Source organism: Zonotrichia leucophrys, chromosome 2, assembly GCF_028769735.1.
Source record: "Zonotrichia leucophrys gambelii isolate GWCS_2022_RI chromosome 2, RI_Zleu_2.0, whole genome shotgun sequence".
Taxonomy (NCBI): domain Eukaryota; kingdom Metazoa; phylum Chordata; class Aves; order Passeriformes; family Passerellidae; genus Zonotrichia; species Zonotrichia leucophrys.
Genome location: NC_088171.1, coordinates 86,465,595 through 86,484,509, shown reverse-complemented (window position 1 = coordinate 86,484,509; position 18,915 = coordinate 86,465,595). Strand labels below are relative to the sequence as shown.

Sequence of the window (18,915 nt, the reverse complement as noted above, 5' to 3'; positions counted from 1 at the left end):
GTGCCATTATTTTGAAAGCATTTACAAGTTCATTGGCTTGCTTTAGATGAATTTTACACTTACTTCCCAGCAGTCATCTCTCAATGTATGGTTTTAGGTACCTAAGTACCTAAGATTCTCTGGCTACTCTCCTGAAACATATGAATAAAAACCGGGCTTTCCTCTTCATGGTTTTCTTGAGCAGTCTGTCAGTCACCCAGTGGCCCTAAGGAACGTACCTTCTTCATTTAGCTAAGTGAAGTGCTGAAAAGCGTATATACTTCATCTCTGTTCCTTTTTCCAAAGAAGAGAAGAAAAATATTAGCTAAGACATTCTTCCCTTTCTTTACTCAGTCTAATAAAATCTGTGGCATCTTCTGAGAAATAACTCCAGGAACAGAGTAACAGCCCACACAACCTTAATATGAGCATCTCCCTAAGGCAGCAGACTAGTAGAGGATTCAAACAGCCAGAAAGTTGCTTCCCTTTGAAAAACACAGGCTGGGTTAGACTGTGGCAACAAAATGACGAGACAAAGCTGAAAGGGTGGTACTTATCACTGGAGATGTGTAAGACCTGTAGCAACCAACTGCTGCTCTGATCCATCTCTTTTGCAGCAGCTGCAAAGATAGTTCCCCAGGTCACTTCCCAGCTGTCCTTCCTATTTGCAGCTTCCTCCTCCTCATCCAGCAGCAGAAAGCCCTGATGCTTCTGCCCTCAAGCAGCATAAACCAGTTCTGATAACAATGGAGAGAAGCCTGAAGTGTTAGAAATATGGAATGGTTTGGGTTGGAAAGGACCTTACAAATTATCTTCCAAACCCACTGGCATGGGCAGGGATACCTTCCTCTAAACCAGGTTACTCAAAGCCCCATCTAACCCTGCCATCAACACTTCCAGGGACAGGATATCCACAATTTCTCTGGGAAACCTGTTCCAGTGTCTCACCATTGTCATTAAAGAATGCTTTCCTGATATCTAATCTAAATCTACCCTCTTTCAGTTTGAAGCAATTCCCCCCATGTCCTATCACTACATGTCCCCATAAAAAAAATCCCTCTCTTGCAGGCCCTGGGTAGGTACTGGAAGGTGTTCTAAGGTGTCCTCAGAGCCTTCTCTTCTCCAGACTGAACAGCCCAAGCTCTCTCAGCCTGTCTGCATAGGAGAGGTGCTGCAGCCCTATGAGCCTCTCCATGGCCCTAGTCTGAACTCAGTTGACCAGGCCAACCTCTTTCTGGTGTTGGGGGCTCCAGAGCTGGATGCAGCACTCCAGGTGAGGTCTCATGAGTGCAGAGTAGGGGGCAGGACCATCTCTGTTGACCTTCTGATTCCTTTTGATGCAGACCAGGACACAGTTAGCTTTCTGGGCTGCGAGCACACATTGCCAGATCATGTTGAGTGTGTTTTCTATGCGTGTTTGACAGAATACTGTGAATATATAACTTTGCCTACAAACTTTAAAAAAATTAGAAAAAGGGAATATATTACCATAAGGTTTTACAGATGGTCACATTGAAACAGCTAGAGTCAAAAGTGCCTTACTTGAAATCAACCCCCAAGCCAGTAAGAGCAGAAAGCAACCAAAGCTGTCTCAGACAAGTCACTGGAACAAGAATTCCACTTGCACTCTGAAACAGCCAATGCCATCGCTGGAAGATGTTTTCCCTCTCCCACTCAAGGGTACCATTTAAATTTGTACTGCTGTATCTGTTTATGCGTGCCCATGGATAAATGGATCAAGAACTGAAAGAATTTCAGACCCAGCAAACTAATAGGAAACTAGTGAATTTAACACATTCTGGACAAGTGGAGTGGATGGTGTGGAATATGGGAACAAACAGCAATAGTGCAGAAGGACAGGAAAGGAATGACATTTTGTTCTTCTTTTTTGGAACAGCAAACTAATGCTTTCTCTATGTTCTTCCAAATGGAGTAGAGGCAGCAGAGGCCGTCTTTTCACTGACAGACATATAGAATAGCCTCCACTGTTGCAAAGAGATGCCAAAGGAAAGCTTAATGCCTGTGACAGTGGAAATATTGCTTTGTAAAAGCAAAGCTGTCTCTATGATTTTATTTTGCTGGATCTTATCTGCTGGCAGTAATGGTGATGTAAAGAAGATGTGAATCATCAAGAAGAGGAAATTAAAAACTGAAATTTTCTTTTCTTTGCCTAAAAGCTCTCTGAATTTCATTTGATGGGGAAAATAAGACAAAAAAAAAAAGTTTCCAAAAAATATAACATGCTATGTTCTTCATTAGCAGCATGAAGAATATAGATTTAAAATTCTTTCAAGTTATTAGCTAGCACATATAAAAAAGGCCTCAAACACAATGTGGTTCTCGTCGTGAACACAAGTGTTGAGAGAAAACCAGAAATGCCAAACAAAAATAATCAATCACTATATTTAGAGAAATCATAGTCCTATGTATTGTATACAATAAGACATCTACTGGAATTTCTTTATGTATAGTAATGTGTTTGCGTTCTCACAGGATAACACAGAAATCTGTTTTAATCTAAAAGCTTAAAAAATCCCTTATAAATAAACATGAAAGAACACAAATGAAAAATAAGCTCTTCAGCTAAAGCAGCACTGCATTATCCTGATTATTTTTAACAAACTTCAGAGAACCTATATAAAAAAGCTCTTGTGTTTCATGGCTTCTTCTGAAAAGAAAAATTGCCAGTAAATGTCAATACAACATGCAGAAAAAATAAAGATGATTTTTTCAATATGAACATATTTATCAAGATTGCTGTGTTTTTGTTGGCTTGAACAGTACAAGTGAAAGGCAAAAAAATATGGAAGACTTGGAACACTCTTATTTTTAATTATTTAAGATTCTGGACCAAATCTGTGTTTCACACACATGTCAAGAGTTAACTCCTACTCATGTCAGTACAATAAATAAAAGCACAATCACGCCCTTCAGATCTTAACCTACTTTGAAATAAAACTTCGTAAATTACTACTGGTAAGAACCACCCTGTTTTACAACATTTAAAGCCAGAACTGAGAGACCTGGTTATCATGCACACACCTTGTACCTGTGTGCTGAGGCAGCTCTTTCAAGAGCCATTTGCAATCAGAAGAAAGATTATTTCTTGTACCATCACCTTATAAGGAGCAGTAACCTATTTATGTTGTAACTCCACAGCAATTTGTTTATGTTTTAACTTCAAGATCACGTTTGGAGTGATGTCATTAGCAGACAATCTCCTCCATGCTTCTTGGTCTTTTGACTGCAGAGTAAAACTTAGAAATATTATACCTCTTCCATGCAGAAATCATTCTGAAAATGCAGAGAATCCAGTACATTTAATTTCCAATAATTCAGCGTTACTTAAGCTTACCTTACAACTTAAGGCATTGGTGTTTACCATGCTCTCCCTCAGTTACACACAAAGCCTAGAGTAGTCATAACACTGTTTCCCTGACAATTGCAAGTGCAGAATGGGGGAAGAACTCATAAATAAAAGAAAGAATATGTGTTGCCTTATTCATATTGACCACATATCAAGAAGCTTCAGGTTCTTGAGAGTAACCATTAGATATTCTTCAAGTACTTATGCAGTATTTGAGTATTTCACATTCTATCCTTACAGCTTATGAGGAATAAGCTTCAGTCTCTCAAGTTCAGACTGCTTTCCTGGCCCAAATACATCATACACATCCATCCATCCATTCATCTATCCATGTTGTACCTGGCCTTGTCTGAAACAAGCGCATGATACCAAATGCCAGTAGTGAAATATTTCAGGATAGAAAAAGCTCAAACAAAAGCTCCAACATATTTTCTTTCTGCCACAACCTTTGCAAGGGGATGCATCCAAGAACAGCCCTTGGTGGGTAACCACAGCCTAACATTTAAGTGTAACCAAGCAATATATTTTGATACACATCTGCAAAAAGGCTGTCAATACTTCCACCATAAGTTAGCTCGCATGAAGTTCTAGTACCACAGAGGACAGAGGTTGCTTAAGGTCAGTGGTTGATCATTGTGGTCAAATGAAGTGGCACATAAAGAGTGCAGGCTATGACTTCCTGAAATTCACTCACACAGGCATTCAAAAAAGGTTTTATCAGCACCATCTGGGAAACAATCCAAGAGAGGACTCCATGAACACCTGTAGTTCTTTCTCAAGTCTACAGGCAGGAGTAGATTTTTCTAATCTCTCAGCATTTTAAGAGCCTTGAGTAGCTCTGAACCAAACAATTGCACAGGACTACTGAATCTGGAATGCCTGTGAGAAAAGGCTCAGGAGGATTTAGCTGTTTTACATGCACTCAATAATAACTGATTTGGCACCAACTGTGAAAGCTTACAATGGTGTTTTCCAATGAGGCTGTTAAACCCCAAGTCTTCAGCAGGCTGCGGCTGAGCTGCCCCTGTCCATGGTACTCAAATAAGGAGCTCCAGGCCAACACAGGTCTCTGTGCGCAATGACTTTGGGTTTAGGTGGCACATCCAGCCTCTCTGGTTGTCAGGTTTGGAACACATGCACTACGGTTTTGTTGCCAAAAAGCTGACTTTGCGGGTATAGTCTGGTGAATAGGATTCAGGTTTGCTCTTCTGAAAGATCTACTCAGGTCTTCCTTCAACTGAGGCAATGAGGCCAAACCCCCCTTGAAATAACAATTCTGCCAACAAAAATGCCAGTCAAGGAAAGCGAGTGAGCCCAGCCCTTGACAACGCACAGATTTGGGTATCATTCAGTTCCAGTGGGACTCAGTACAGAACACAGACCTTTTTTGACCAAGTCCTGTGGGGCAGGCAGAACCCTGTCCTAACCAGTCTGATAGTCCCAAGTATGCAAGAACAGTTGTATGTACTCATCAGAGATCCAGATCTGATTTTGCAGGTGGTCCAAATTTTTCCAAATTCCAAATTCCCAACTTATTCTTCCAGATCCTTCCCAACTTGTTCTTTCAGAATCAGCATGGCTAAAGATACGTATTACACATGGGTGGTTGTTTCTATAGTGCGTGTCCAATTACTAGAGAGACCTAGGGAAAGGTGACATTCAGAGTATATAACCTGGACACCTAATACAGGAGCTCAGCCTTCCCTTAAAGGAGCCCTTAAAATCAAAGGGATAGTCTTGCCCTTGAATTAGGTGATTCAGGAAACCATTACACCCACTAAACACATAATGGAGCCCCATTTTTGACTATAGCAGTGTCTATGGCTATCAACAGCAACAACAATCATGTCACATCATCAGAATTTCTAAAGCCTGAAAACATGAAGCCCAGGTGTCTATGCTCTCTGATTTTCAAGCTCAGGAGCAGAAGACAGGGGGTTGTCTCTCTTTCCTCATCTCATCCAGTCTCCAAATACATACCAAATGCAATGGAAGTCACTGAAAAACAAATACTTTTCTTAAAGGTAACTACATACCAGCTTATTCAACCTCTTCAAGGAGAGACAGATGAGACTCATTGTTTGAGGGAAATGACCACCAATATTTACTGAGACTCTCCACAACCAATGGGTTTCCTGTCAGAACTGAGGAAGCCTACAGATCCAAAGTGGTTTCTGCCAAGTTCCCTCAACTGGACTTGAGGAAGAGTTCCAATTAAAATGAAAGAAATTGCATCAAATACTCAAGACTTTCCATGTTACACTGTAAGTTCAGACACAGACTCATGACTTCACATGAAAAAAACCTGAGAAACAAAAGATAACAAGAGCTATCAAACAAACTACTAATCAAGGAGCAAATCCAGTTCAGTCACAAGTGTGTACCCCTGTACACTCAAGGAGTCCACCTAACTACTTGAGACAAGGTAACTGGAATTAGGTGAGAGGAATTCTATCTAGTAATATAACTAAAAGGTGTTATCATTTTATCACAAAAGTTCCATACTTTCTTAGTTATTTCTCATGGACAGCTCCTCACAGCACAACCAACAAACTCCAACTCTCCCCTCACCCAGCTCACCCACTCTTTTGCAACACTCATCCCTATTATACACAGCTGTGGCCTGTTAAGGGCAGGCCTGTTCCTAATCTTTGGTGATTAGTACAGCTGCAACTCCTCAGGTGTGAGATTACCTTCTACTATCTTTATTTTCTTACATTCTATCACCCCAACAAAAAGGGATTATTTTATACTTCCTGCATCTTTAACTTTCATTATATATTCCAAGGGATTGATATAAAGGCAAGATTCCAACACACATTTCTGATAAACATATACTTCTCCATCAGGCCTTGCTCTACTAATTCATGATGAAGATACTACACAAGAACTCAACATTAAAATGCTAAATTAAAAAAAAAAAGTCAGTTTTTTGTAGGCAAAATCCAAACAATTACACTCTCAGTGTAACTGATTCAGTAGTCACCCCATCAAGTCACATTACTACAGCTAAAGACCAGAGTAAAGCAATACAAGCCATTTCATCCTTGTAGCCAATAAAACAATAGTTTCCTACATATTTTCAACATTTGAAGTGAGCCATCAGCCTCAGAACGACACAGAAATTGAAGGCATCCCTCATATGGGACAGTCTGCTTGCTTCTAAAATAGCCTGTTAGTTCACATGAAAACAATCCAGGATTTAGCTGTCCATAATTTCCTCAAGTTTTAGGTTTGAACTGAAAGTTTCCCTGTGGTGTTAGAATTAGAACACTTTCTTTTTTTCATGGAAAATTTCCAAAATTTATTACATTTGGGGTCGGTTTCTAAAAGGCAGGAAAAAAAAAAAAGGAGGAAGAGAACTTATCACTGAAATTGAAAATACTACTGAGAATATTTTCAGAAAGATGAATATTTTGGGAATATGAGCTCTTTGGAATACTCAGAAGGGCTATAACCTCATGTCAGTGAAAAAGTTCATACAGAAAACATTAAAATGTGCCCAAACTTTGTGTGATTATAAGGTTTTGAAATAGCTGTTTAACACTTGTAACAGCCTCTACTGAATATATATATAATAAGCTGAAATCTCTGTAAACTCAATTCTTGAAGCTCAAAATATGCCCATAAAGCTCCCAGCTGCTGCCCTCCAAGGAAGGCCAAGGCATTCAAAGAAAGAGCAGCAGCTTTTGAGAGTTTTTGTTTTGTTTTAAAGAACTACCTTCTTACTCAGATGATAAGAGGAATTCTCATCTGAATGAAGAAGGAAACAAAATACAAACCTAGAGATGGTCAAGGAAATGAAAGAGGGAGAAACTCTGACAGAATACCCGATGAGTGTCTGAGAGTTATGAAAAGAGATGAAATGACTGGGATTAATGAGGAAAATAATGGGAAAGACTAACAGCTATTTGGCTGGAGGAAACATACAGATTAGGGCTGATGTGAGTGACGTTGAGGAAAGAAATGTACAGAAGATAAGATACTGAAGCTTGACTGGATCATTGATAGTGGCACCGCAACACTCTCCCTTATTTGTTTGACTCAGATCAAAATCAGGGTTTTTCTGGCACAGGAGTTTGTGTCTCAACATTAAGAAGTGGAAAGAGTAACTCAACAGTACTACAAAAAAAAAAATCCAAAACAATAACAATATAACAACCTTTTCATACCCATTTTTCAGATGAACACATTCCTTTGTCACATTCATTACACCATCTCACAAACACAGCTGCGGTGTCAGAAACCAGGACAGACAGTGCAGAGGTAGAAAGATGTGAAAGGAAGAAAAGGCTTTTAAAACAACTTAAACTGGTGAAGAAAATAATGTAAATTAATTTATGAATATTGTTGAATGGATTGATGATGCAAATAAACTGTCAGACTGATGGAGGTTAAAGGAAGGTGATGTGAAAAGCATGAAATAGAAACAGATCCAAGAAAAAGAATTAGGACAGACTGGAAAAGGGTCTGAATAGGAAAAGAAGTGATAAGAGTAACAATAAAAAAAGGAATAAACAGAAAATACCACATCAACTTTGAAAAACCAGCCCAAGGACAAGCTCCAAACCATAACTCAGTCTGAATTCAGAATGTGTTTTCAAGTGCCTCATTTCCTTATCTGCCACACAAAGATAATGCTGCCCTTTGAGCTCTTGGATAACATCTAGTGACAGAACACAGAATCATGCATGAGGAAAACAAACATTTTATAAGAGAGTTCGCATAGCATGAAATAATTGAAAAGCCTGGGGAAGGAGTGCTGATAAGAGGAGCTATTTAAAAGGTGTTCAGTAAGTGCACAGGTGTGATGGTGCTCCTTGGCTGAAGCAGAGAAGCTGAGGGCAAAAGCTCTGTGCCATCAAAAGCTGAATCAACTGCCACACAAAGGGGGCAGGCATGTCTGCAAAGAAAGCTCAGACAAGTATTTTTAATTTTCAAGAGTTTTGTTTATCAACCTTAACAGTATTCTTAGTGCATTTGTCCATAATCATCTTAGGAAAAAAAAACCAAAAACCCAAAAACATTTATCACAAGCAAATATAAAAAATATCTTTATCAACCAATATATATAGTTTATACACAATACAGTCAATATTTCCATTATTGACATTCACCCAAATACTAAAGCGAGCTCATGGTGACCCACTACCGAATTTTGGGAATGCAGAAACCATGTTTAGAAGATTTAAAACCAGAATTTATGCCCAGTGAGTGGATTTTGCCTGAGTGAAAAACAGTGTCTGCTCCTAAGACTGCTCCCTGCATGCCAGGGAAGAGTAGTGAGACTGGGAACACCTGGGATCTTGGTCTGCAGACAGGACCTTTGTCACTACAGAGACTCAATGCTCATCAGGAGTAAGTGCTGTGCAACCTTGCTGCACCCAAAGCCAGTTTGGGGCATAAGTTTATAAATCACAGAGGTGTCTCTGAAGAAGGGAATTGCAGGGGGGATGGGAAGGGACAGAGAAAGCAAGAGGGAGTTGAGAGCCTTGTCTATGCTGGTGATAACATATTGAAGAGGAAGGTTAAGTAAGAGGAAACAGGATATTGCCCAGTATTGGCAGAAGTTCTTCAAGACCCCACCTGTCATTGAAATAAACCTACTTAAAACACATAACAGACACAGCATATCCTGTGTAGCACTTCAGTGACTCAAGCCAAGACCATTTGATGGCACTCCTCACAGCACACAACAGTATTTTTAGTGTTTCTCAACTTCAGGGAACCCAAAGCACTTATAAGTTCAGAGGACAGAAGAATATTTGTTTTCTAACTGTAAACAAATTAAAGAGGCAAAGGAAAAAAAAAAAGCTTATTTTACATAGCACCTACATCAGTAAATTCTCTTCACTAAACTGACTGGGAAGAAACCTCAAAGCAATAAATTACTGAAAGACACACCCTGAACAGCAGAGGAACTGTATTTTTAGCAGCTAGTGCAGGCCAGTGATCCTTTCTTGTTTGAGTGCAGGAGGTAGGCATAGTCTTCTCTTTTGGCATGACACCACCAGCTTTAGTGCCAAGAATTTAAATGGAAAAAGCTGGAAATGCTTCACACACTGAAAACAGAAAAAAAATCCTTATTGTCAGGCAATATGGAGAGACAGAAATCATGTCACAATTAATAAATATTGTACCAAACCCCACTTTTTGTAAAACTGTAGGAATGTGATGAACCTCTGCTTCTCCACACTACAGGCAGGGAGCTCCAAGTACAACTCTTCTGCCTCTAGCTTGCAAAAGGAAGACAATATCCTATCTGGCTTTAAATGGCACCTTGAATTTGCTGCCTTACCCAGTCTGCTCAGCCCCTGCCTGTGCATCCACTGACAGCTTCACACACACGTGGGGCATGGGGGGATGTCAGCCCCCACTCTACTCTCCTCACTCCAGTGCACCCTCAGTGTCTCCTGTCCTGTGTATGGAAGGAGGTGGAGATGGCAGAGGAGGAGGATAGGAAGTAGAAGGCTGGCAGAAGGTGAGCTGGTTCTTACTCTTCACTACAAAGCAGCAAAAAGTTTCACTCTTTCTCATTCAACCCATGTATTTATTTGTTAGTTCTGCTTTCCTGAGGGGCACATGCTGCTCCATTCATGCTCCTTTGGGCTGCACAGAAGAACAGGCAAGCAGAAACCCTCCACTGCAGAAACATTATTGCTCCCATGTGCTCACTAAGATTATCCTTCACTGCTATCAGTCTACAAGCATTCTACAGTTTTTCTCAGACAGCTACGTATGAGCACAGCACTTCCAATCAGTTAATAATTAATACCATGCTAATACATGCAAGTCCCATGGCTTAGCTTTTAAGTTCTTCAATCATCTACAGTTTCTTGGTATTTGATGCAGTAGTGATCATAGACTTAAAAGCAGGTCACTGCCTAACAGTAATGAAAATAAGTGTTTTAAGAGTTTACAGCTCACTGGTCCAGCTTCCTGATTGCACCTATGAGAACATGATTGATAGAAATCCATACTCATGCACATTTGCAAGGATTCCAGACACACAGAGCTAATATGTGACTTAAAATAATGTAACTGGATATGGAAATTAACTCTGAAGATATCTGAAGAACTTCATTTTTGTCAGGTCCTTATATCACACAATAATCACCTTCATGGAATAGCAGCCAGAACCTCTCAATTATCTTACAAATTTGACTCCACCTCTTCTAATTCTCATTTAAATTCTTTAATTTTCCTTGATTATGTATCAGGATGGAGCACTCTGTGTGGCACTCTAGTGACTACCATCTCAAATAGCTGTGAAAGTCTCTAATGTCAAAATGAGAATAATCAAACTCTATTTCCCAATGATATTTTAACATGTTTTATGTGCATATATTCAATGCAAATAATTTATACTGAAATTACCAGCAGCCATTTACTTTGTGTAATTATTCATATTTGTGCTGGCTTATGAATGTCTTTACTTTTCTACACATTTTCTCCTTCTCTACTTTTGGGCTACAGTATTACGACAAAAAGGCAGAAACACTCTGTGATATGCTCACAACCAGTTGGAATCAGTACATTGTTTTCAAGGCTTGTTCATGAAGTTTGAGTAGTTAAAGCATAAAATATCCACAATGGCTTTAAAGGCCTCTGGGAGTACTTCCCAAGTACTTAGTCTTTGCTCAGTAGTTCAGGATGTGCATTTTTCATATTCAGTTCCTCATTTTACATGGAGTCTGCATAGTCTGAGGTGTCACATTTCATGAGAATTTCCCAAGGCATAAAAATATTACCCAGAACCTAAGATTCATTTTCATAGAGACAGAAAGCATCTGAAAGGCTCCCAGCCCCTGTCAGCTTTAAAAAAAAAGGGAAATCCATAATTTTAGGGTGGTGTTATTACTGAATTCCATGTAGACCCTATATCCTCGTCATCAGCAGTCCCAGCATAAAAGGCCATTTCATATAATGCACAGTGCAAGGAATAGCTCAGGTTTTTTTTGTAGATGTGTAAATTACTATAGGATGGTTAAACTTTTGAACTCAAATTTGCTTTGATGCCAATTCCCAACCCAGACTGGGAGGACTTGTACTGTATACTCTGTGTGAGGACTATGTGGCCCTGCTTCCAGATGGATCATGCATAACAATCACATCCTGGGAGAAGGGAGGGAGGAGGAGGACAAAGGAGAGTGCAGTGCTTGCTCCAACAACTAAGGAAATGCCTAAGGTTGTACTCAGTAGGGAACTCAGTGTAATGCATGTATAGAACAAGTTTAATAAACATAATTTTAAAATATGCCGATGAGAAATGAAGAAGGGAAACGCTAGAAGTATAGAGTGGAAAGGAGAGAGGATGTTTTCCCTCTTTTCAAACTGCATGGCTTCCAATGTCAAGCTCTCCCAACTACCCCTGTACACATAAATGCATTTAGTCTTAAAGAGATATTTGCAGAAGTGAAAGAGGATTCACCTACTGAAACAAGGAGGTTTATTGTTCATATTATTAATCATGGAGATAGTTCCTGGTATAACAAAGAGCATCTTGACATCATTATTTCTAATCTAAAGGGTTCATGAATCGGGATGCCAAATCTATTTGTATTTTTTTTCATTTCATGGCTTTTCAAGAAGAGGCACATCTTGAGGTTTCTGCACATGTAACAGAAAGAATTACTGATCCATCAGATATATGGGTCTGATTTTTCTGGGACTGCTACTTTTCATCTGAACTACAAGAAGTGGTACCTATAACATTTGCTGATGGAAAACTGGCAGTGTAGTCCATTTCACAAAGGGAGATAGCATGGCTGCATCCCTGCCAGGCTGTAACTCAGCTCAGCAGTGCTGCTCAGTAACAGGTCTTGTTAGCCCAGACACAGTAATCTGCGACTGATTTGCTCACACAGGGCTTGGTTTGGTGTCTTATATTTCGCAGATTTTTTTGGAATGGTGGTAGGAAACCTAAGTTGTACCTCCATGTGGAGCTGCCCTGTACTATGTGGGCATAACAACTTCCAGGTAGAGTTGTCATCTGTTGGTATAGTTCCACAGGAACTGTGGTTTGATGTCCAGCATAAAATTGAAGGACATGAATTTTGAAATGCCCACAGGACAAGTGTCCAATTCTGATAAGATTTCTGAAAGGCCAAAGAACTGAATTTACTGGGAGACTGTGCCAGCAAATCTCTCAGAAGAAACACTCCCAAGTAATCAAGCTACAGACACTCAGTTTGTCTTTAAAGCTCAGGCTCTTACAGCAGGTACTTGGAGATAGAGTGAGAAATTTACATCCTATACCGCACATAAGAAAACAACTTGGATATGTAGAGACATATATAGGATCTTCACAGTTGCATAAGGATACCTTCACACTGAAGGCTAAGAGAAAGAAATACAAAGGTAAGCCTAATCAAGTGCTGTCTATTCCTGTTTACTTGGGACTGGGATACTTTTCTACAGCTGAAAAACTTTAAACAGTTCTCCAGTTCACACTAAAACAAGAATATTGCAAAGATATGGAGTATTGAGTATTAGCTCCCTGTTCCCTACTAAACTTACATTACTACCATCTGTTTTATTGCTGCAGTACCAACCAGCAAGACATGTCTATTTAGGATAGAAATAGCCTCTCACAGACTTTATTTCTATTTTCTTTGTTATTTACACAACCCCTGCTTCCCATATAGACATTTACTGCAGAAGAACATGCTTCTCTATGCTAAATGCTTTGTAATACCTAACCTTTAATGCAAAAGCCCCATAATTTATCAGGCTGAGGGAGGAAAGTTCAAGAGCATTGGAAACATTCATGTCCTTGTAAATAATGAGGGGTCTTTTTGATAAAAACAGCCAGCCAATTCCTGGAAGCAGATCATCCCCGTGTTACAGAGAGCACACTTACAACCCCAAGCATTCCTAGTAGCAGTTGGCTCAATGCAGAAATACCACCAGCTTGCTGATAAATTCATGCCTGGCTTTCAGAATGAAAGGGTTATCAGCAGCAGCTTCCACTGCCTGCTTGCAAAACCTCATCCTCACCTTCAACTTCCTCTAGCTCCTTGACATCCTCGGGCACACATGGTGTCCTGGTGACAGACAGTAACCAGATGGTCTTTTATCCACCAACACTGACTCGTTTCAGGAATTTAATCTGATTTCCCAGAATATGCAGCACAGCCCTTGGTTCCAAACTTGGCATGCAGGTGGGATTGCATGTCTCTGGCTTTATAAATAGGCATAACTGTTGGTGGCTTTGGTACATGTCAGTGTTTGAGCTGCTTGCTGTTAGTTTGGAAAACCTGAACCCCTGCCTGGGCATCCATCTGTGGTTCTGACTGACTCTCGTGGCTCCTGTGCATGTCCAGCCACCCTGTCAAAGAGCTCAGCATCTCCTAATTCCAACAGCAAAGTCACTTTCTGTTTTACAACCTAGTAGCTCTTACAGTAATTTCTTTCCATTTTTTATTTTTGTCAGCTGCATTGTACTGCATAATTAAAAGCACATGCAAAATACAAATTTAGAATCACCTCACTGCAGTAGGGAGCTGAGGTTACTAAAAGGGTAACTACTGTGATGCAGCTACACTTTCTCTCTTCATCCATCCATTGCAAAGGTTGGCTCCCTTTACCAGGTAGACAGGTGAGGAATCAAAATATTGCCCCATTCTTATGCCTCAGTGGGGGATTGGAAAGTTTCAGGCTCCTCAGTTCTCATTGCTCTACCTTTGGAAGTCACAGCTCCTCTTGGGAACTTCTCCATCGCTGGCAGTTCATATCTGTGCCAATTGCAACTATCAGGAAAACTGAAGGAAAATGTTTTAATGGATCCATCATAATTTAAGCATGTAACGAAGATCAAAATGTGCCTTGGAATTATGCTTCACATGTGATTTTAGTGTTTTAAGACACTCAGTTCTTTTTTATTTACATTTTAGGACTCATATAGAACTTTTCTGGTAAAAGCTCCTCATAAAACTACTTAGAAGCCCCCAAAAGTCTTGCAAAACACAGAAAAAAAAAAAGGGAAAAAAGAGCATTATTGCATACTCATGCTATCAGCATGAAGATAAAAGTATGCTTGTACAAATGCAATTCCAAAATAAACTACTATTTACAACGAAAAAACTGTAGGGCATATCATAATAGTAACGGTGCTGTTCTATCAGACTGAAGATGCTGTTGACTTTGTGCATGAATTTATAAACCTTTAATCCTCTTAACTGGTATGTCACTGTCCCTCAGAGTATGTCAAATCCCTTACCCAGGTCCATCACCAATATCTTCTGTGCTTGCACCAATATCTGTAGAAACACACAGGACTTCAACACTTTATCAGAAGTGCAGAGAGTCTGTGACAGGAAAATGGTCTACTGCAACCTAGTGTTCTGCCCAGATTAGTGAATTAAGTCTAAATTATTGAAGTTTTGACTATACTGCCCTTGGAGATACTTAAAGGATGTGCAGACATGGTGCTTAGGGCCATGGTTTCATGGTGGATTTGGCAATGTTAGGTTAATGGCTGAACTCAGTGATATTGAGGGCCTTTTTCAACCTAAATGTTTTAGGATTCTAATTATCTTAAATTTTAGATCACAGTAATGGTTTAGGGATTTACAGGAGAGTGGTTAACTTAAAGCACAAATATTACCTCAAATCATAACTCCTAGGCTCCTCCAAGCACTTTATTTCTTCTTTTTAAAAAAACCCTGCACTAGAAATTCAAAACTGCCCAACAAAATTGAAACCATCTCTCATCTAGACTTGATACTCAAATTCTTATTCTCCATATAAGCACACAGCTCTCACTAAATCAGAGAGCTGCATCCAAAAGCTGAATTTGATTCAAGCATAGTCTAGTATGAGGACTGTACCACCAGTCTGCTGTGACTGCTGTCCTATTTTTTTCCTCAGCCTTAGTTCCTTAGACCTTGAAGCAAGGTGAAGGCCTTTGCCTGCTCAGACTGAACACTTGGCTTGTGCTTTCAGACCACAAGAACAATATCTAGCTTTCATCTAATTATGGAGACTTCTCATAAGCAGCCATATATGGACCCGGGTACCCAATCAGACCCTACAAATGAGTCTGCATGATCTTTTGACGGCCTTCTCATTAGATCTGAGGGACAGACAGCACAGGACTCCACCAGGCAGAACTTACATCACAGGGCCAGCAAAGCCGTCCCTGAACCTCATTGCTTACTTATTAAGTATATCTTGAAGAGAATCAAGCCTTGGTCTGCACAAGCTGCTTTTTTTTTTTCCTCACCTTCCCAACAGACTGGCCAAACTATCAGAAAACATGGCTACCACGGCATTTCATGTGTTGCTTTCTTATTCTGTGCAAGGAACAGATGCTCTCAAAATTATATCCAAAGATTCTTCAAAATTACAGTAAGGTTTATATTAATCCTAATCAGTAATGGATATTTTCATTACCTTTAACCCATTCTTATCTGGTTTTGAATATTTAGGTAACATCCAGCATACTGCAATCTTGTAACTGGGACAGAAAATTTTAACTTCAGTGCTATCCAATGAAGTTCTTCATCTTTGTGGAAAAAATGGAAGTGGGAAGAAAGAACAAAAGGGAAACAAGCCTGTTTCCATGGGGGGGAAGTCCCTCAAAACACGGTTTCTTTAGATGGCCATAATAATTAAAAGGAACATTGGAGAATAAATTTCATTTTAAGAACTGTTAAATAAGGAGGATCAAAAGCTGTTTTCTAAGCCAGTCTTTTTTTAAAAAGAAACCCTCGAGAGAAGCCTGGCTACTGTTGGCTTCCAGTCTATAGGTTATGTGCTGACAGAAGGGAATCCTTTGGGAAAGATACAGCCAAATAGCCCTAGTTCAGGGACTTGAGCAGAAATAAACAGTTCTTCCTTAGTATTCAACAATAAACTGTCTGTATTTCTCAACACAGTATGCAAAATCCCCTTACCTTCTCTACACTCACCCACCAAAGTAACTAAAATTTTCATGACTCATATTTAATCATTTTTGGCAGCTCAGTCTGACTTGAACCAAGTCAAAACCCCCAAGCAGAAATTCATAACCAGGGAACATTAGAGTGAAACAATGCAGCCTTTTGGAAAAAGGAAAATAATATCCTCAAGAACCAACTTGTACCTTGTACCTGGAGTTGAAGCAGCTACACCTACAGCCCTTAAGCACACGTGTATTTCCAGCCTATTTTCACTCCAAGGTACATAGCCATTTCTTGATGAGTGCAGGCAAACAAGTTGATATGAAACACTGGGAAATTGCTCAGTAAAGATGATGAACAGTCTCATGTAGGTGAGTCCTCCAAGCAAACAAGGTTATGCTGTGCCTAAGGCTGCCACTTACTGTCACAAGTGGCTGAGTTAGAATTGCCACAGGAAAAGAGTGAATGACACCAAAGGTGCTGGAGAAATGCCAGAATATGGAACTTAGGAGAAATCCCATCTATTAATGATTTAGGCTAAATGCAATGAAAATAAGAAGAATATTCCACTCCAAAAGGGTCTGCAGAACAAGGACAACAGAGCAGGAAGGCAAAAAATCTCTAAAAAAAGACTACTTTTTACTTCTCAAATCTCCACTATGTAACACTAATCTTAGAGCTTACAGGACCCATCTATGTGCTAACAATGATGTACCTTCAGTAAAATTTATTCACCTATTTACCACTTCTCCAGGTTTTGTAAAATGCAGCACTGCAATAGGTACACACAACTGCCACCAAAAAAAAAAACAAAAAAAAACAAACAAAAAAACCCCAAACACACAAACAAAAAACCCAACCAAAAAACAACGAAACAACATAACCAATCACTATGATCTTCCAGAAATAATATACCAGAAACACTCTTACATGGTGTATTTAATGCTTCTTTTCAGCACCCTCCTCAGTGAATCCAGACAAGATTGTTTGGCTATACCATACTTCCAAATCTATCATTATCTCATTGCACATGGAGACCTACTCAGAAAGTACATGATGCCTCCTGGAACTGCAAACCACCTGACATAATTTTGGAGTTGTAACAACCTTTGAAATTCCTGAAAGACAATCAAGACCAAAACTGAAATGAAGCCCACATCACACAGAAAAAATTGTATTATTGTAAAGGATACTAGGATACACTACCCAGAGAGAAACCTCAGCTTCACACAGCAGCAATGTAGGGAAAAAATACATTATTTCAGAAGCTACCAATCCCTAAAAGCATTTTCTTAAAAGAATGTTTTTACCTTTATGACATACTTCTACATAGTTAGTTTTTGTTGTTAATGTTGCTTTGTTACATTCATTTTGAATAAGCTGTAATCACTTGTTAATTACAATGCAACAAGGTGAGTTTGCAGTTGCATTTGTATGATGCCATGGACATTGACACTAAGTCTCTGTTTTATCATTCATTGGATTCACGTAAAAATTTCTCATTTTAGATCATGGAAACCAGGCTCTTGAAAGCCACCACAAGAAAGAGAGCATTAGATCTCCTAGAATGCTGAATGTATTAGTGTAGGGAAGGGAAGGAGAATGGGAAAGCTCCTAGACTGAGGGCCAGAATGTCCCATACAGCACTTTTATTTTGCTTCCAGTCTGAATTTTCCAAGATCATCTATGGCCAGTTTTCTCCCAGAAACTTCTAAATGCACATGTTTCTGTGTCCTTGTCTTCTATTCAAGTACTTTTATGTGACTGCACAACCACTGACATGGAACATAATTCCTGTAGTACTGGTTTGTTTCTTTTACACCTCCAAGCCTGGTCTTATCTTCAACGTCTTTGCATGAAGCTCCACTTACTATTTGAATCCCTGCTTTCCATAATTCAGCATTTCTGGTTCATACAAAATCCTTCTACTTATTTTTGTTGCTTTTTGAGGGTTTTTTTTGCTCCTCAATTTGTAGTTTGGGTTTTAGCAGTTAAATACCTCAAAGTGACATTTTTAAATGCAGCTATATACATCAGTCTAAGAAAACTCAAATGAGCAATCTACCACAACTATGTATTTGTAATCAGCCTCCATTTACTATGAGATCATCCAGCAGCAAAAATCCCTTGCAGTGACTGTTGTCCCCTCAAATACTGAAGAAACTCTCCAAACTTACAGCCCAGGTTCCTTGGCTAGATGAAAAACACATGCATCCATTTGCCCCGCAACAGAGGAAATCAGCTTTCTAATCACATAGCACACCTTTTTCCAAATCCCGCTCCAAACCCCACCTTTGCCAGTTATCTTTTAAGCCCAAAGAAGAGAACATTAACCTCTCATTAACTGTTTAACTCCAAAATGCCAGATAGCTTAAAATGGTTTCCAGCCAACTGACCCCTTAAGGTATGACTTTCCCCTAGTCTATTCCATAAATACTGGATGATACCCAAATATACTAATGATGCTGCATTCTGCTGCACCACAAGGAAAAGAGAAGAAATAAGAAAATAAGAAAACACATCTCCCGACCGGGTGATGGAGCAGTCTAGGTACTGCCCCTCTCTGTTTCCCCGGTACTTTTCAACTGTCTAAGCAGCGTGGAGAAAACCCTCCATGCTGCTTTGGAGGTCAACATCCACTCATCACTGCAAGAAAGGAGAGAAACACAGCTCACAGAACTCCTC

The 18,915-nt window shown here is 39.6% G+C and overlaps 1 protein-coding gene across 10 annotated transcripts in view; it reads right to left on the bottom strand.

The window, feature by feature from the left end:
* Window positions 1-18,915, bottom strand: part of FHOD3 (formin homology 2 domain containing 3) — a 378,395-nt gene that overhangs the window by 172,424 nt on the left and 187,056 nt on the right. The gene's annotated exons all lie outside the window — the stretch shown is intronic.